The 20,451-nt window shown below is 39.7% G+C and overlaps 2 protein-coding genes and 1 pseudogene across 4 annotated transcripts in view; 2 read left to right on the top strand and 1 right to left on the bottom strand.

Moving 5' to 3' along the window:
* The window catches only part of LOC310722610 (uncharacterized protein), a 676,055-nt gene that overhangs the window by 273,975 nt on the left and 381,629 nt on the right, over positions 1–20,451 (top strand). The gene's annotated exons all lie outside the window — the stretch shown is intronic.
* Positions 1–20,451, bottom strand: part of LOC310722525 (polymeric immunoglobulin receptor-like) — a 142,830-nt gene that overhangs the window by 101,185 nt on the left and 21,194 nt on the right. The gene's annotated exons all lie outside the window — the stretch shown is intronic.
* LOC310722947 lies at positions 1,139–19,721 on the top strand (annotated as a pseudogene). The gene is made up of 14 exons (XR_014538328.1): positions 1,139–1,839; positions 3,609–3,704; positions 3,822–4,057; positions 5,667–6,331; positions 9,503–9,565; positions 10,702–10,818; positions 12,999–13,073; positions 13,134–13,367; positions 15,853–16,068; positions 17,663–17,764; positions 17,931–18,164; positions 18,511–18,673; positions 18,862–18,921; positions 19,064–19,721. The product of XR_014538328.1 is annotated as an uncharacterized misc_RNA (transcript).

Here is a 20,451-nt window from a genome sequence, read left to right as displayed (position 1 = left end):
TTACAAATACTTCTCTGTTAACCATTTCATGTCCATAAATATAACACAATACTTACACTTTCAATAGAGTTCTTTCTGGTAAGAAAAAAGAAAAAAAACAACCTGTGAAGTCATCACATCACAAGAAATACTAATAAATCAAATCATACGGTTGAAATATAAAAAAAGTTAAAAATGTGTAATAAAATAATATATAAGTTCAAACAGTGTGAAATAATAAATATTTAAACGAATGAAATGAATTCCATAATTTCAATTAAATCTCAATTTCTGTTCTACATCACATACTTTCTGATTAATACATCTGTTCCTAGGATCGACGTCCATCTGAGGACGTCCGTATATAAACTATATTTCCAAAAGTATTGGGACACCTGCCCTTTCCTGCCATATGTGGTTCTTTTTCAAACCACAACGTTGGAGGCGCTCAATTGTACAGGCCTTTAGATGGTGCTATAAATAAAATTTTGCATTCACTTGAACTTGGAAACCCAAACCTGTTCCAGCATGGCGATGCCCCTGTGCACAAAGTGAGACGATGTGGTTGAGATGCTTTGGAGAGGAAGATCTTGCTGCTATAGAGCTCTGATCTCATCCCTACTGAACACCTTTGGGATGAATGTGAACGCTGACTGCACCCCCCAGGTCTCCTCACCTATATTAGTACCTGCCTTTTGTAACACCCTTGTGACTGATGAACACAAATATCCATCAGCACACTCCAAAATCTAGTGGAACATCTTCCCAGAAGGGTGGAGGGAAATATAAGAGAAAATTGGGACTAAATGTGGAATGCATTGCTTAAAAATCACATACCGTACTTATGACCAGGTGCCTCAATACTTTTTGAAATATAAATAAATAAAAAAAATATATATATATATATATATATATATATATATATATATATATATATATATATATATATATATATATATATATATATATATATATATATATATTTAGTTAAAACTAATTCTATGAAAACTCATTTATACTCCATGAAAGTAATTCCTATATCTGTAGCTACACATGTTGCATTTATACACTGAAGGGAGATAAAAGGATTAACTAAGAAATTGTCATTATCTACCTGTGTTTGTGCTCCTCCTACTTTACTTTTTGTATCTTTCTAACTCACACCCACGTACACAGAAAGAGAGAGAGAGAACAAGGAAGTACCTTTAATAGAATTTTAATTTCTGAGAATACAAAACTGTTCTGTTTTTCAGTGCGTAGATGCAGAAACATAGCAGAATTTAGCATTTCAGTAGATCAGGAGCAGTTTATCTGTGCAGTATGTCTGGATCTCCTAAAGGATCCTGTAACTACCCCATGTGGTCACAGTTTCTGTAAGGTGTGTATTAATGGCTGCTGGGATCAGGAGGATCAAAAGGGGGTCTACAGCTGTCCTCAGTGCAGACACACGTTTACTCCAAGGCCTGTTCTACACAGAAACAACATGCTGGCTGAAGTGGTGGAGAAACTGAAAAAGACTGAAGTCTGAGCTGCATCTCCTGCTCACTGTTACACTGGACCTGTAGATGTGGAATGTGATTTCTGCAGCGGGAGAAAACACAAAGCCATCAAGTCCTGCCTGATGTGCTTGGCATCTTTTTGTGAAACTCATCTGAAACCTCATCTAGAAGTTTCTGTTTTGAAAAAACACACTTAATTGAAGCCTCAGGAAAGCTACAAGAGAAGATATGCTCTGAACATGGCAAGCCGATTGAGATCTACTGCCGTACCGATCAAACCTGCATCTGTTATATGTGCACGATTGATAAACATAAAGGTCATGACACCGTCACAGCCTCAGGAAAAAGAGCTGAGAAAGAGGTGAGAATGAATACTATTTAAACATACAATGACATTCAAGTGAGGTGGTATCTCTGTGGCTAAGGAATTGGACTTTGGATCGGAAGGTCACAAGTTCAAATCCAACCACCACCAAGCTGCCACTGCTTAGGCCCTTAACTTACAGTGAGGAAAATAAGTATTTGAACACCCTGCTTTTTTGCATGTTCTCCCACTTACAAATCATGGAGGGGTCTGAAATTGTCATCGTAGGTGCATGTCCACTGTGAGAGACATAATCTAAAAAAAATCCAGAAATCACAATGTATGATTTTTTTTTACTATTTATTTGTATGATACAGCTGCAAATAAGTATTTGAACACCTGTCTATCAGCTGGAATTCTGACCCTCAAAGACCTGTTTGTCTGCCTTTAAAATGTCCACCTCTACTACATTTATTATCCTAAATTAGATGCACCTGTTTGAGGTCGTTAGCTGCATAAAGACACCTGTCCACCCCATACAATCAGTAAGAATCCAACTACTAACATGGCCAAGACCAAAGAGCTGTCCAAAGACACTAGAGACAAAATTGTACACCTCCACAAGGCTGGAAAGGGCTACGGGGAAATTGCCAAGCAGCTTAGTGAAAAAAGATCCACTGTTGGAGCAATCATTAGAAAATGGAAGAAGCTAAACATGACTGTCAATCTCCCTCGGACTGGGGCTCCATGCAAGATCTCACCTCGTGGGGGTCTCAATGATCCTAAGGAAGGTAAGAAATCAGCCCAGAACTACACGAGAGGAGCTGGTCAATGAACTGAAAAGAGCTGGGACCACCGTTTCCAAGGTTACTGTTGGTAATACACTAAGACGTCATGGTTTGAAATCATGCATGGCACGGAAGGTTCCCCTGCTTAAACCAGCACACATCCAGGCACGTCTTAAGTTTGCCAATGACCATTTGGATGATCCAGAGGAGTCATGGGAGAAAGTCATGTGGTCAGATGAGACCAAAATAGAACTTTTGGGTCATAATTCCACTAAACGTGTTTGGAGGAAGAAGAATGATGAGTACCATCCCAAGAACACCATCCCTACTGTGAAGCATGGGGGTGGTAGAATCATGCTTTGGGGGTGTTTTTCTGCACATAGGACAGGGCAACTGCACTGTATTAAGGAGAGGATGACCGGGGCCATGTATTGCGAGATTTTGAGGAACAACCTCCTTCCCTTAGTTAGAGCATTGAAGATGGGTCGAGGCTGGGTCTTCCAACATGACAATGACCCGAAGCACACAGCCAGGATAACCAAGGAGTGGTTCTGTAAGAAGCATATCAAGGTTCTGGCATGGCCTAGCCAGTCTCCAGACCTAAACCCAATAGAGAATCTTTGGAGGAAGCTCAAACGCCGTGTTTCTCAGCGACAGGCCAGAAACCTGACTGATCTAGAGAAGATCTGTGTGGAGGAGTGGGCCAAAATCCCTCCTGCAGTGTGTGCAAACCTGGTGAAAAACTACAGGAAACGTTTGACCTCTGTAATTGCAAACAAAGTCACCTGTACCAAATATTAACATTGACTTTCTCAGGTGTTCAAATACTTATTTGCAGCTGTATCATACAAATAAATAGTTTAAAAATCATACATTGTGATTTCTGGATTTTTTTTTTAGATTATGTCTCTCACAGTGGACATGCACCTACGATGACAATTTCAGACCCCTCCATGATTTCTAAGTGGGAGAACTTGCAAAATAGCAGGGTGTTCAAATACTTATTTTCCTCACTGTAGCTTAATGATTTGTCCTCAGACTGAGCTGAAGGAGGAGCAGATGAAATTCCAGCAGAGAATCCAGGAGAAGCAGAAGAAGGTGCAGGAGCTGAAACAGACTGTGAACATTATAAAGGTGAGCAGAGACGAAGCTGCTCCTAGAAACACACACAACATGGACATCGTCATTTAGAGACCCAATAAGAGAAGGAATTATAAATGAATGTTTAATCTTTTGTGTATTTTCCAAAAGCTCAGTGCACAGAGAGCAGTAGATGATAGTGAGAGGATTTTTAATGAGCTGATCACCCCCATGGAGAAAAAGCGCTCGGAGGTGACAGAGACGATCAGAGCTCAGGAGAAGGCTGAAATAAATGAAGCTGAACAACTCTTGGAGCAACTGGAGCAGGAGATTTCTGATCTTCAGAGGAGAGTCACTGAGATAGAGCAGCTTTCACACACACACATGATCACATTTATTTCCTCCAGGTATTTCTCACTGTGTGATCCACAGAGTCAGCTATTCCACACACACACACACACACACACACCTCTCATTAATACACCTCTCATCAAGGGAAATGTCAGGATAAGGGAATTCCAGCCACCAGATGTCGCCATTTCGTCCCTAATTAGTTTCTATTGTTTCTACCTGGCTCATGTAAGCCCCGTGTCAGGTAAGGTAAGATAAGATTGTATTCGTCCCACAATGAGGGAAATGTCCATGTTACATTTAGAATGTAACAGTCTGTATTTAGGAGCTGCTCAGAGGTGAAACTATTTCATACAGGGGTGAGAGTAATTCTCCAGCAATGATGATAGCTTAGCTACCAAGACTTTTCTCCCACACCTGTACTTTGTCTAGGAGCATCCCCAGAACTGCGCTGGTCTTCCAGATTAACTTGTCCATTCTCTTCCTGTCTGCAGTAGAGATTGTGTTGCAACAGCAGACCACTCCAGTAAAGATGGCTGAGGCCACCACAGAGTTAAAAATAGGTCTTCAGTAGTGCTCCCTGCACTCCAACAGACCTCAGTCTCCTCAGCAGAAAGAGTCTGCTTTGTCCTCTCTTATAAGTTGCATCTGCATTATCTGTCCAGTCCAGTTTGTTGGTCGGATGAACACCAGGGTAAGAGTCTACTCTCTCAATGTCCTTTCACTGAAGGTTCATTGTTTATAGTGAAGAGTGTTTGTGCCTGTGGAAATCCACCACCAATTCTTTGGTTTTTCCCTGCATTTATCTGGAGTTATTGGTTGGCACCAATCCACACAGTCCTGGATCAGTTTTCTGTACTCCCTCTCATTATCATATGTGATCAGGCAGACAATAGCAGAACAAAAAAAGGCAAAACAAACTCGGCAACTTTGATGTCCATAGTGCAGCTCACAGTGGCTGCCTCTTGCTTGTTTGTTGTGATCCTGTGTGGTCTATTTCCCAAGTTTGTGTACCAGAGTCTCCTGCCTTTATCTCAAGTTGCTTAGTGTAAGTCACTTGTTTAATTGCATTTGGGTTCACACACCTCCAAGTGGCAGATTGCTTGAGCAAGTCGACCCCATTACGAGACCTCACCCTGACAGAACAAACAAGTTTGCCATGTCATCCACAATTCAGGGTTAAATCTCTATCATGCAAAGATAAAGGCATGAACATGATCCAAAAATGCAACAATCCTCCAGCAGTCAAATTTAAAATTACCTGATTATTTTTATTAAAATGCTACAGCCTCAGTTTTGTTTGTTTTATCATAAACAGAATATGGATTTATGATCATTTAAAATAACTGCATTCTGTTTTTATTTAAGTTTTTATTTAAAAAGAGGATTCATAATGATAGTATGATGTTTTTATGTAATGCATGCTGGGAAATATAGTGGCAGTATGTTGATGGATGTAAATTCAATTCAAATGTCAATTTTTTCGGCTTTCCCATTAGGGGTCACTAAAACGGATCATCCGTCTCCATACCCCCCTGTCCTCCTCATCTGTCTCTTTCAAACCTAATATTGATGGATATAAATGTGACCACTTAAAAAAATTCTAATAATAATGTTTTTTTTGTTTTCTTTACCTTTTCAAACTACTCTTTGTTATTTGTGTAGGCTTTAGCTTTTGGATGTTGGTCTCCCCTTTCTGGAAAATCAGATTTAGACACCTCAAGTGTTATTGTCCATCAACATCTCTCATTTGAAGGAGTGAGGAATTCTGTCTCAGATCTGAAGAAGAAACTTGAGAAATTCTGTGAGGAGGAATTCAACAAAATTCTTCCAAAGGGTAAGAGGAGCTGTTCCTGCTGGAGAACTACTTTTACTCTAGTTTTTGTACACAACCTGATAATTAGTTTCGTCTTTATATCCATTTTTCTCTCCACAGCTGCAGCAGTAAAGACAGTATGAGTGGACACTGTTACTGGGAGGTGGAGTGGAGCGGGGTTGGCGTGTCCCTTTCAGTCTCCTATAAAGACATCAGCAGGAAAAAACAGGGGGATAAACATAAGTTTGGACGCAACAATGAGTCCTGGAATCTGCGATGTTCTTCTTCTTCACTCACTTTCTATCACAACAACATTAAGACTGATCTTGGAACGCCGTCATCCTCCAGAATAGGAGTGTATGTGGATCACAGTGCAGGAACTCTGTCCTTCTACAGCGTCTCTGACATGTTAAAGCTCCTCCACAAAGTCCAAACCACATTCATTCAGCCTCTATATGCTGGGTTTGGTCCCTCCTGGTGGCCTGAATCTACTGTGAGATTGTGTGATCCAAAATAATGTATGTAGTGTTTTGTGTAAAAATTCCAAAAAATTGCTAGCACACAATTTTATTAATTAAAACAGATTCTTTATTTTTATAATGGTTAAAAAAATAAAATATTAAAAATGAACTGTTAGCATAAAATTTTTGAAAATGATCAAATTAAATCTCATGATGCAAAGTGCAAAGTGCAAAACGTTCGCAAGTGATTGCAAAGTTTATCCTGTTTTTTATATAAATCACAGGCTCTTTAAATAAACAATAAACAGTAATAAATAAATAATAAATGTACTGGTGCAGAATGTTAAACTAACACTATATACAAATAAAATAAAAGCTTTGAAATGAATGTGATTTTTGTTTTCTGCTTGTATTTGAAGATGTAAAAAACATTTACGGTTTCATATTTGAAGTTTTTTTTTTTCAAACCCTGAAATATTATTGTAAAACACTGAACAATATTTCACATCAAATGAAACAGACAGAATGTGAAAAAAAAAAAAAAAAAAAAAAAACAGCCCCTAGATCATGGTAAACAGTCCAAAATGAGCAATAGAGGACGGAGCAAAAACACAATCCAAAGAACACAGGCAAACAGGGCAATGCAGGGAAGACAAAAAAGAGGATCCTGGATCCTAATGCCAATACTGTCTCCAACACAAAAGGAGCATTAGACAGCCTTTTAATCATACTGCTCTTTCATAGTCGCTTGGGAAGAGCGCAGTGCTTGCTTTTTTTTCTCACTCTAAATTTTCCAAAGAAGTCAAACATCTTTCAAAATAATTTTTCCCAGAGTGGAAAAAGACTATGCCCACCACTGTTCTTGCAAAGCTTTCAAAAGGCCTTACACAGTGTGACCAAACACAAGGTCTGAAGGGATAAAGTCAAGAGAATCTTGTACTGCATCACATATAGCAAATAGTGAAAAGGGCACCCCCTCATCCCAATCCATACCTGTTTCTACACAGATAGTTCTTGGTATCGTTTGACTCCGGATAATAATGTTATGCTAATGTTGGTGGGAAACTTGTAAAAATAACAGTGATGTAAATTTGTCCTATAATCAGTTTGTATGTACCTCGGGAGTCTAAATATACCATATTTTCCGGACTATAAGCAGCTACTTTTTTCCCCATGCGTTGAACCCCGCGGCTTAAACAATGAAGCGGCTAATTTATGGATTTTTCCTGTTTTTTCCCGGTTTCACAAACTCCAAGCCAAAAAACTGAGCCACATAACATTAGACCAATGAAATTGCCAAACGGGTTAAGGTGAACCAATAAAACTCTTTTTATCAAATCGGGTGCGCTCCCACTAAATCGGGCTGCACCACATCATAAATATTGATGAGGTTTGACCTGCCGTTCACTCGGACTGTCTGCAGGAAATGCAAATCATTCGTCACGCTGAAAACAACCGGGCATGAAAAAACACACTTCACCTGTGTTCTGAGCTGCACGACATCAGGAGAAAAGCTTCACCGATGGTGATTTTTAAACGCACGACGATGCCAAAAGATGGCTAACCCTAACCCTAACCCTTTCTTGGTAGGATACTGTTTAGTTACAAGCCGTTTAACAGACACTGTCTTTCGTTAAAGGTGCGGCTAATTTATGTTCATAATAAAAATCTTTGTCAAATTCAGTGGGTGCGGCTTATATATGGGTGCGCTTATTAGTCCGGAAAATTATGGTACATACTAAACAAATTAAATAAGGGCTTTAACCACTGCTTTATATTTAAGTGCTCTACAGTGATTCATTGCAGCAACAGGCTGAAGACAGACACACCAGAAACAAGTGCGGTGGGGAAGCCAAGCTGTGTCGGTTCAAAGTTTAGGTAGTGCTGTGTGGTGGTGAAGCCAAGCTGTGCCAGTTCTGAGGTAAAGCAGGGTGCTTGAAAGTTTTGGTCAACAGAGAGTTTGAAAGGATTTGTGGGGCCGCAGTTGGAGCTTGATGTAGTGGCAGGCCGGAAAACTCTGGTCAGGACCTGCACACATCATACAGAGAATCCACACAAGACACAGAATACTGCTGGGTGTAACAGAGGAGTGTGACTGACTTGTCTTTTTAACATCAGCCAGCTCTATTTCCCTGTTATTAATTTCAAGATGTTCCCTATGTTTTAATAAGGTTTTCAAATCCTTCATAACTTTCAAGCTTTACAGTGGTTCTTATATGTCAGGGATCATTCTCTTTTCACTCAAGGATCACAGCATCTTCTTTATCCTAAATGTATTCATCTGCTCATCGCAAATCTTTTTCATCCCATACCCGGAAACATATATAGCACACACGACTGCTAAGCTGACTAAGAGGCGTTCGAATTATGAAAGTGATTTATATAATTAGGTGAGTCATGCTGCGAAAAATTTTGTTGTTCCACACCTTGCTCTGGAATTCAGACAATTTGAAGGCAGCAAGTTATTTGTCTTTCTACTGCTGTAACTAAAGGGTTGACCAGAATTCCCCAAGCTGTTGGAAGCAACACATAAGTCAAGATCAAGAACAAGGACATTTTAGAAGGGATGTGTAGAGCTGATTATTTTGTCGAGTAAAGTTGTGTTTATTATTTTTTTTTAATAGTTGTGTATTTTTTTCCTCGTAAATATTTTATACAGCTTGCAGTAGGCCAAAGCTACCTTGCACAGACAGTATCTGGCCAGATGTTTTGTTTAGCACCATTGCAATTGCTGTGCTCTTACCTGCTAATGCAATCACACCATTCAGTAAAATGTGCAAAACGCTCCTGTCCAATTAAACATTTTTACAAATGAATCATGTGACATCACATAGTGAAAAGTTACACCAACACAGTCTTAAGCTCCTCCCACACACACTGCCACTGAAAGTTTATTTAGAGAAAAAAGAAACTAAAACCTGGGTCACTGTTTGTAGGTGCGAGGGCAGGAAAAATGGCCGAAAGCGTTTTGATAGTACAGGAGGAGCTCATCTGTTCAATCTGTCTGGGCCTATTGAAAGATCCAGTTAGTATAAACTGTGGCCACAGTTTTTGTAAGATGTGTATTAATGGTCACTGGGATGAGGAGAATGAGTGTTTCTACAGCTGTCCTTTGTGCAGAGAGACTTTTACTCCAAGGCCTTCTCCACACCGAAACACCATACTAGCTGAAGTGGTGGAGAGATTTCTCCCTCGAGCTCTCGTGGGTCTCCTGAACTCATTAGACTCTGAGGGAGATGGTGAACTACGGTGTGAACTACCAGTGGCCATTCGACATCGTGCAACCTGTCACTCAGCACTGACCATTCAGCAGTCACTCAGCACTGACCATTCAGCAGTGGCCTTTCAGCATGCATTCTGCATCACGCAACCTACCGAACAGCAGCTAAGATAGCAAGAATCTCCTTATATACGATCAGTTCTATACCCAGTAAAGTTAAGTGTTCTGAATCCTGTACCGTGTTTTGACTGACACGCTGGGGCGAGTACAATCCCCTGATCAGCGCACACCAGATAGTGAAAATCTTAACATTTTGTCCTTCGAGCTTGATAGGAAACCTTCATAACAATTGGTCATGATTCTGTCCATTGTGACTGTGTATGTAAGGGAGTGGCATTGCATGACTACAGCACAGTGCTGCGCATAAAAGCAGACTGAGCTAGGCGGGAGAATATTTTCTTCTTTGAAATTTTTGAGAACGCATATCAGGATGGCCTTCGTATCACTGCCACGCAGGAAGAAACTCTCCGCGCAACAGGCTTTGGCCTGGCTTCAGGAAATGGACGAAGCAGACTCTGATGGAGGAGAGATTTAATTTGTCCACAGTGTGTGTGTGTGTGTGTGTGTGTGTGTGTGTGTGTGTGTGTGTGTGTGTGTGTGTGTGTGTGTGTGTGTCTCTTTTGCCCAGGTGTGTATGAATGTGAGAGGTTAATGTGCTGGTGTATAAACATACAGGTTATGTCTTTAATAAAGCAGCTGCATATACTGTATGTGTACTAAAATGTTGGAATCAGAAACACTGGACATAAAGCCCTGCCTAATTGTAAAATGAATACTTGGTGTCCAAGACTAATTTGCAAAATTGTACAACCTTAAATTCCCGTTAGAGAAGTTTGTGGATTAGTGTTTTTCTCAGTGGTATGGTTGTTTTTATAGGCTGTAATATTCTAGATGAACCAAAAGGTAGCAGCAAAGTGCATGCGTTTCATGCGTTATATTTGGATGCATCCTCCAGAGCTGAAGTTGTAAATGAAGTGAGAGTAATTTATTTCGTAGCAAATCACTCATTCTTCACTGCGCAAGCTGGACCCACAGAGTCTGCTAAGGTTTGTCATTGCCATAGTACATATGATATTTATATAAACCCATTTAGAGTGAGGTTCATGTAAATTTACCATTCTCTATTTGTTTATCTTCCGACAGCGTAAAATTACAAGCGTGCTCCAAAGCTTCCTTTGCCTGTTAGACGTGGGAATGCTGCAGACCATCAGGGAGTGCACGCTCCATCAAACCCGCAGAACAGAGCCGGACTGGAATTTGGCAATTCATGAACTGATGGCATTCATTTCAATTCTGTTTGTAAGAGCAATCATGTGTCCCGTTGGTGCCTTTGTGGATTGCTGGTCAGAAAGCTTTCTGGTGCCAGTAATCAAAGAGACAATGCCCCGAGATAGATTCATTTCAATTATGCAACACCTTCGATTTGATGACAAGGACACGCGGGCAGAACGGGCGAAAACAGACAAATTCTGATCTCCGACATCTGGACACGCTTCAACAAGAACTGTGCTGAGAGTTTTACAACAGGAGAACACATGACCATAAATGAACAGCTGTTCCCTACCAAGGTACTTTGTCCATTCACACAGTATATCGCAACCAAGCCAGACAAATTTGGGATCAAGTTCTGGATGGCCACGGACTTGGAGACCAAATATGTCTGCAATGCATCTCCTTACTTGGGAAAGGACCCCAGTCATCAGAAGGGACAGAGGCTGGCAGAGAACGTGGTCATGAATCTGATTGAGCCATTTTTGGATGATGGGAGAAATGTCGCGACGGACAATTTCTTTACTTCACTGTCACTGTCGCACAGACAAGCACATATACTCTCTCTCTCTCTCTCTCTCTCTCTCTCTCTCTCTCTCTCTCTCTCTCTCTCTCTCTCTCTCTCTCTCTCTCTCTCTCTCTCTCTCTGTGAAAATCTCAGCAGGGGTACTACAAGGTGTGAGGTCCAGGGAATTTACACAAATTTGCACAGGTTTAGTAAATCTAGTGTTTTAACTGACCTGTGCATTAGTCAGGAGAATTTTTTTATAAACTCATTAGAAAATGTATGCAATTTGGAAATAGATTGTGAAAAATGTATTCTAACACTAATAAGACCTGTTAGCTATTTGAACTCACCCTTATGTGACAATGCATGGTAAAATCCAAAATACATACTTAAATAAACATATTGAACAAGTCTTAGGTTTGTGTGTTGCTATGCAACACAAGAAACGAATTGGGTGTTAAATCATGATCTAAAACTAACAAGAAGTTAAAGGAAAACTTAAACTCCCAAAAGTACCAAACACAGTGGCAACAGTGACTGACAAGGAAAAACTCCCTAAGAAGGAATGAGGAACAAACCTTAACAGGAATGCCACTTCAGCATTTTGCTGTTCAGTGCTGAGCGCCTACATGCAAAACTGTTTCAGCAAATCGTTGTCTGCGAAAATTGCAAGAGCAACCCATTTTGTTTTTGTGTTGTTTGTAGGAAATTTGGAGATTGTGAGAACCTTTGCTTGTTTGTTTGTTGGAGAGGGTTTTTTCACCCTTTTGAAATCGTTTGTTTAGCTCTGTAAACAACCATGTAAATAGCCATGTAAATCATGTGAAGAGTTATGTTGCATGACAGTTGTTGCCTATTGTCATTGAAGGCTTAAACTTTTTATATATTTTTTTTAATTCATTTTAATAAATGTTAAAGTTAAACGATTATTATTTATTTTTCAAACCCAAAATATGTTCTATATTTTCAAAGTACAGTTGAACCCGGTTATGTCGCCGACCTAGGGGTTTGCCAAAAAGCGTCGAGATAACCGATGATCGAGAAACAAAAACCAATATGGAGGCAATATATTAACGTGCTTGAAATTTCTTTATGTACATGATGTGCGTTAATAAATAAGAATGTACATGCACATGTTTTTGGAGGTTTTTCTACACAACAACGTTGCCGCGATTTGTTTGATGAAGGCATGCTATAAAACTGTACATACATGTTTGCTAACAACAAAAGGCATATGTGCACCAACTAACAGCAGAGATTTACCAGTATACAATACAAACCACCGCCGATTCAAACCTTTATTATATTCTCCAACATTGCAAACACAAAGATCGCTCACAAAATCACAAAAAAACGCACCCTGGGTGAGGGGTACCTAAAACTTTGTATAAGAAGCGTCTTATATACGCGAAAATACGGTAGTGCGATGGTGAAGTAGCATCGATAACTAGCCTTTTTAAAAGCCGGCAATTGGTCATGGGAATCGAGATAACTGACATTAAGTGGCAAAATTTGGCCTTCTTTTGTGCTCGAGATATTTTACTCAATGCCACTGTCCATTTCATGACCATTTTCCCACACTATTAACTGTATTTGTATTTGCAAATCTGTAACTAGCCAAAAATATTTAATATATCCTCAGAGTGAGTTAAAGGAGGAGTAGATGAAATTCCAGCAGAGAATCCAGGAGAAGCAGAAGAAGGTGCAGGAGCTGAAACAGGCTGTGAATATTATAAAGGTGAGCAGTGAGCAGAGACGGAGCGTGTGTGTGTGTGTGGGTGTGTGGGTATCCTAACAGCTCAGTGCACAGAGAGCAGCAGATGACAGTGAGAAGATCTTTACTGAGATGATCAGCTCCATGGAGAAAAAGCGCTTGGAGATGACGGAGCTGATCAGAGATCAGGAGAAGGCTGAACTGAGTCGAGCTGAACGACTCCTGGAGCAACTGAAGCAAGAGATTTCTAATCTTCAGAGGAGAATCACTGAGCTGGAGCAGCTTTCACACACACACGATCACATCCATTTCCTCCAGGTAACACAATATGTCTGATCTCATTAAAGAACAATAGATGTTGCCGTCCTGAGATGAGGTGACTTCATACTTTAGAACTCTTTGTTATTATCTAATGCTGTTTATCTACTCTTTAGCTCTTCAATTCTTAGCTAGGTTTTATAAATAAACGTATTGTGTGTTTATTCCTACACTTGGGCAAAAAAAATGACAGTTCTATCTCAACAACATTATGACAGATCTCAGAGTTCCATCATCTCGAAGAATAGAGAGATGTATGTGATGTATGTGGATCACAGTGCAGGAATTCTGGCCTTCTACAGCGTCTCTGATATGATGAAGCTCCTCCACAGGGTCCACACCACGTTCACTCAGCTTCTATACGCTGGATTTTGGCTCAACTTGTTTTCCGATACTACTGTGAGAATTTGTGATCCAAAATAAAGCATGTACTTTTCTGCATACACTGTTGCTCTGACTTACACAATGTGATCAGCTGTGATCCTTGGAGATTTCTTGGCCACCCGAACTATCTTTTTCATGTTTGTTATCACAATATAGGAACACGTCCTCTTCCAGGTTGATTCACAACATATCTAGTTGATTAAAACTTCTTTATTATTGCCCTGATTGTGGAATAGGTATCTTTTTTTGTTCCTATTCTATTATAGACACTTTGCATTTTGTGAAGATCAACAACCCACAAATCGCAGTTTGTTCTTACCTACTGTGAAAAGGAACTAAGGAAACTTAGCCTACACTATATTGCCCAAATTATTTGGTAAGTATGATACGTGGTTTTTGAGCAGTCCCAATTTGCTCTTATAAATCCCTCCACTCTTTTGGGAAGATGTTCCATTAGATTTCGGGGTGTGCTGATGAACAGCCACAAGGGTGTTACGAAAGGCAGGTACTGAAGTAGGTGAGGAAACCTTGGGTGCAGTCAGCTTTCACATTCATCCCAAAGGTGTTCAGTAGAGATGAAATCAGAACTCTATAACAGGCATAGTGGTGGAGATTGCAGCTGTTTGATATCCACAAAAGCAGAGTATTTTTGTGTTGGTTTTTGAACAAAGGATTCATAATAAAGATTCATTTCCACAGCTTTCTTTGCTCATATTGACCATTGGTGGAAATATTAGTCGTAGGCACTACGAAAAAAACCGAAATCCCCCCCCCCCTTTAAAAACATATCTTTTAATGTTGTTTTATATTGCAAGTATGGATCATTATGAAAAAATATGTCTTCGTAAATATCTGTATGTGCTCTTGAAAATGGAAATGTATTTTGGAAATTAATTTCCAATCAAATAAAGCAGTGAATCCATTAAAGTTCTTGATTCTGATTGGTTAAAAAGTGTTGACAGTAGTGCAGGGTTATACCTATACTAGGCATAGCATTATGACCACCTACCTAATATTGTTTTGACCCTGTCGCTGGTTCACCACTGTTCCATTCCCTGGATGACCTTTGACAGATACTGAGCACTGAGCCACAAGTGCAACCTAAAAGAGCTGCAGTTTAGGAGATGCTCTCACCCAGTCGTCTAGACATCACAATTTGGCCCTTGTCAAACCCGTTCAAATCCTTGCGCTTGCCCATTTTTCCTGCTTCTAACACAACTTTGAAGACACAATGTTCACTTACTGTAATATATAACAGATTGTCTAAAACACATGTTCAGGTGACGGCCGCCAGTATTCATTACAACTCCAAAGACACTTAACAGCAAACCGCAAACAGCAAACTCCCTTAGCAAACTCTCTCTACAGTCCCCTGATTAAATTGCATGTCTATAAAAACAAATGCGGTGATCAAGCTTTTCAACACATTATTTTGGACCAGGAAATAAATCAAATACTGGTTTTCTCTGTCCATGTTTGCTGAGCCAAAAATCTGAGCCATTTTTCTTGGCTATCAGTAAACACGCACATACTTTCACTGAATCCACTGTTGATTAGTTTTCTAAAACAGCATCTCTGACAATTGCCCATGTTTATATTAACGCACTCATTCCATAATGTTGTTGTTTCTATAGTAACATCTTTTTAACAAGGAATTTGAATGTTCCACATAAAGATTCAAACAATTTTGGAATGATTGCCAGTGGTAAAACTGTAACTTACATTTTTCAGGCATCTTCAGGATATTTCTGCACTGAAAAGAAAGGAAATGGTTAACTGAGGTGTTTTCATAGCCTACCTGTGCTTGTGCTCCTCCTACTTTAATCTCTCACTCACACACACACACACACACACACACACACACACACACACACACACACACACACACACAGAGCGAGAGAACAAGGAAGTAACTTGTCATTTCAAAGAATAAGAAAAGAATCTCTCATTCTCAGTGTGTGAAGGCAGGAAAATGGCCAGTATTTTAGTAGATCAGGACGACTTCATCTGTCCAGTGTGTCTGGATCTCCTGAAGGATCCAGTGACAACCCCCTGTGGTCACAGCTTTTGTAAAGTGTGTATTAATGACTGCTGGGATCAGGAGGATGAGAACGGAATTTACAACTGTCCTCATTGCAGGAACAACTTCACTCCAAGGCCTGTTCTACACAGAAACAACATGCTGGCTGAAGTGGTGGAGAAGGTCAAGAAGACTGATGTCCAAGCTGCTTCTCCTGCTCACTGCGACACTGGACCTGGAGACGTGGAATGTGATTTCTGCACTGAGGAAAAAGTCAAAGCCACAAAGTTTTGCCTGGTGTGTGTAGCTTCAATTTGTGAAGTTCATCTCAAACCTCATGTTTTGAAAAAACACACCTTAACTGAAGCTTCAGCTATACTACAAAAGATCTGCTTTGAACATAACAAAAAATTTCTCCACAGCGCAGTAACAGACTCATTGCAAGTTATCGCAAAGGCTTGATTGCAGTTGTTGCTGTTAAGGGTGGCCCAAGCAGTTATTAGGTTTAGGGGGCAAACACTTTTTCACACAGGGCTATGTAGTTTTGAATTTAATTTTCACTCAATAATAAAAACATTCATTTAGAAACTGCATGTTGTGTTCACTTGTGTTCTCTTTTACTAATATTTAAATTAGTTTGATGATCTAAAACATAAAAGTGTGGAAAAACATGCAAAAAAAAAAAAAAAATCAATAAAAATCAATACACCACCGTATGTAGGTGGCTGCAACACATTGAATTTGTGCCAGAGTGTAAAGGTCACCAGAATATTAACAACCAGAGTACTATTCCATTACCATTCCATACATTTCCAGGGATATATTTGGGTTCACGTTTTCTCTACTAAGTCTTTGAATTTTAACTCAAGGATTTCTTGTGATCCAAAGTAAATTTCTAGGACCTTCAACACGCATCATTCCCATTTCGGATTTTCAAACACTTGTGGAAGCCTTTCAGAATAGTCCTGACTTGCCCCAAAAGCCTCAAATTTCTGATGACGCCTTTTCATATTTTTAAAGTGCTTCAGAGGTGTTCTTGATGTCCTGTGCATGATTTACCAATATTCAATTTCAATTCAATTAATTTGTATTTGTATTGCGCTTTTAACAATGTACATTATCTCAAAGCAGCTTTGCACAGATAATGTGGTGATAAAAAAGGAATCTGTTCTTTATAAGTAAGTTTGTCCCTGATGAACGAGCCGGTGGCGACTGTGGTGAAGGAAAAACTGCCCGAGATTGCATAAGAAGGAAACCATGAGAGGAACCAGACTCAAGAGGGAACCCATCCTCATCTGGGTTGCACCGAATGTCCATTTATAGCAGATTTACGATGTTGCGGGGTACAGTGATGAGGATCAGAAGGGAACTGTCTTCCTGAGTCAGTGTAGCAGACTGTTGACATTAACTACAGTCCAAATCCATTCTCAAAGCTCCCGTTCTTACTCCGGAATTTCATGGAACCACCCAAGGCGTTGATGAGAAACCGTCCCAAGCTGCACAGAGTGGCCTCCAGTCGAAGAGAACACTATCCAGAGGCAGGCCTGGACGAAGTGGGAAGACCAGTCCTTTATCTATGCATTTTAGACCAACTTTAATGCTTAAACCTAACAAAATTTCTAGAAAATCTCAGCTTAGGTACAAATTGTCCATTATTGACCATACTGGAATAGATATGTTTACTATACATTAATGCACAAATTCTGTTTGTCTTTCACGTACAATTGAATGGAGCAGAGATTTGACTTTGTTGGCGAAACAATATAGAACAATATAGTGTAGCAATAATCATATAGACATTCTATAGCACTGAGTTACTGGGTGATTATATATTCTGATAAAGGAGACGATGAATGTACACACTATTAAGTGCTGAGAATGATTGTTTTGAACGCAGGGTGAATTTGAGAAGCAGCAGATGAAATCCCAGTTGCGAATCCAGGAGAAGCAGAAGAACGTGCAGGAGCTGAAACAAGCTGTGAAGACTATAAAGGTGAGCAGACAACATGGAGATTATGGAGTCATTAAAAGACTATGTAAGAAAGAGAATAATAAATAATCTTCAGGTTGTGTGTGTGTGTGTGTGTGTGTGTGTGTGTGTGTGTGTGTGTGTGTGTGTGTGTGTGTGTGTGTGTGTGTGTGTGTGTGTTACCCAACAGCTGAGAGCACAGACAGCACTGGAAGACAGTGACAGGTTCTTTACTTAGATTATAAGCTCTTTGGAGAAAAAGCGCTCGGAGATAAGGGAAATGATCCAGGTTCAGGAGAAGGCTGAACTGAATCAAGCTGAACGACTCCTGGAGCAACTAGAGGAGGAGATTGCTGATATTCAGAGGAGAGTCAATGAGCTGGAGCAGCTTTCACACAAACACGATCACATCCTTTTCCTCCAGGTAACACACACTGTCTGATCTAAAGAGCCAGCTGTTCCACACACACTTTCTAAAACACAACAATACATTTTTCTGGCCTGGTTGTTCAGTTAAGTTCAGTTTGTGGACCTGGGATCAAGTAGATGCATCTTAATTTGTCTGGTGTGTTTATTATGACAGTTGAGCAATAACTAAATCTATAGCTACCACATGAAAACCTGGTGGCTCATAAGGAGGACCCTTATGATGATATGATGGATTTGTGTAGTGATGGATGTAAAAAAAATTCATAAATTTTACAAAAAAACAAACTGAGAGCTGCAACACTATGCTACAAAATCCTTCTCCTTTCATTTGTTTCCCGCAGATTTTAGCTTCTGGATGTCAGTCTCCTCCTTTGGATAGACCAAATTTTAACGCGTCCATCCATCAACATGTCTCATTTGATGAAGTGAGGAATTCTCTCTCAGATCTAAAGAAAAGATTACAAGAATTCAATGAGGAGGAATTCAACACAATCTCTCCACATGGTAAGAGGAGCTGTCCGTGCTGAAGTAACACAATGATGGACGTCTTTAATAGATCGGTAATACAGTAGTCCTTAGCGATGCTCCTGTGTACTTTTCCGCAGCCACTTTATTCGACTTCAACACTAATTTCAAATGAATAAGTGATTTTCATCTTTTTTTTACCTTCATTTTGCATTTTTACTCCACAGCTGCAGCAGTTCAGATTATTTCACCACCAGAGCCATGGAGCAGAGTGGATTTTTTTAAATGTACAACTAAAACACATGCGCGCACACACACACACACACACACACACACACACACACACACACACACACACACACACACACACACACACACACACGCTAATTGTTCACAATGTTCAGTTTGTTTTTCTTTTTTTCATTCCAGATTTCTGTTATTTGACTTTGGATCCCAACACGGCACACTGTAACCTCATTCTGTCCGAGAAGAACAGATTGGTGACATACAGTGAGAAAGAGCAGCGTTACTCTGATCATCCAGAAAGATTTGATTCCAAGTACCAGGTGTTGAGTAAAGAGAGTGTGTGTGGACGCTGTTACTGGGAGGTGGAGTGGAGCGGTGTTGGCGTGGACATATCCGTCTCGTACAAAGACATCGGCAGGAAAGGAGACAGTGACGAGTGTGCATTCGGACAGAACAATCGATCCTGGAATCTGTGGTTTTCCCCTAAAACTGCTCTTTATTTCTATCACGACACCATTAAGACTGATCTCAAAGTTCCCACGTCCTCCAGAATAGGAGTGTACGTGGATCACAGTGCAGGAACTCTGTCCTTCTACAGCGTCTCGGACACGATGACTCTCCTTCACAGAATCCACACTACATTCACTCAGCCTCTATACGCTGGATTCGGGCCCTACTGTTTGTTTGATTCTAATGTGAGACTGTGTGATCCAATTTAAAGTGTGTAGTGTTCGATGCAAAATTTATAGCATATTGCATCATAGTAAAAAATCGAGAAATGAAGTGTCAGAATCCATTAGAACAGAGAGTACATGCCTGGTTAAAGCTGCATTCAGGTAGTCCCTGAACTTGAAAATGTCGTAAGTAAAAACATGGCCAGGAGCCTTTAAGAATGGTGATCGAAATAGAGTATAATTTAGCAAAACAGATCAATTTACATACCGTAATGTATAAACTATGCAGCATATACGTATGTGGCAGCAGCACATGGACGAATGCCGGGTTTTGTGAGTGTAGGGCGGAGCCGGATGAAACGAGCGGTAAGAAGCACACTTGTAGCCGTTGAGACTAATCACCTAATATATTTGTACAATTTTGTCATATCCCTATTGTCATTGTACGATCGAAAATCCGGCGAATACCTTGTGTATGTACTACAGTATATTCAGCCTGGATGATAATTGGTTGGCAGAATCTGCAAATGTTTGATTTTTATTAAAATATGACAGTTAAAGTTTGGCATATTAAACACTATTTTTTGTTGCAAAAACTTTAAAGGAATTTATAGGAGACTTAAACATAGGGTCTTTTAATGTACAATATAAAGACTTTTATCCAATTCTATCTATTCGATTTTCAAATATCATTTCATCACATACAATTCTAGTCAAATGTTTTAAAACACCCCTGTTTTTAATTGAAATGTACACTGTTTAATTTATCTGTTCTCTGAAACAAAGCAAAGATCAAATAAACAATTAAACCTTATTAAATGTTATGTTTAAAAAAATATAATTTTTGTCTAATTAAAATTAATTGCAGTTAATTGTCTTATTGCAGATAACAGTTGA

This window comes from Silurus aristotelis (genome assembly GCF_946808225.1).
Source record: "Silurus aristotelis genome assembly, chromosome: 29".
NCBI classification, from domain to species: Eukaryota; Metazoa; Chordata; class Actinopteri; order Siluriformes; family Siluridae; genus Silurus; species Silurus aristotelis.
Note: the sequence above shows the minus strand (reverse complement) of the source record. Positions and strands in the feature narration are given on the sequence as shown.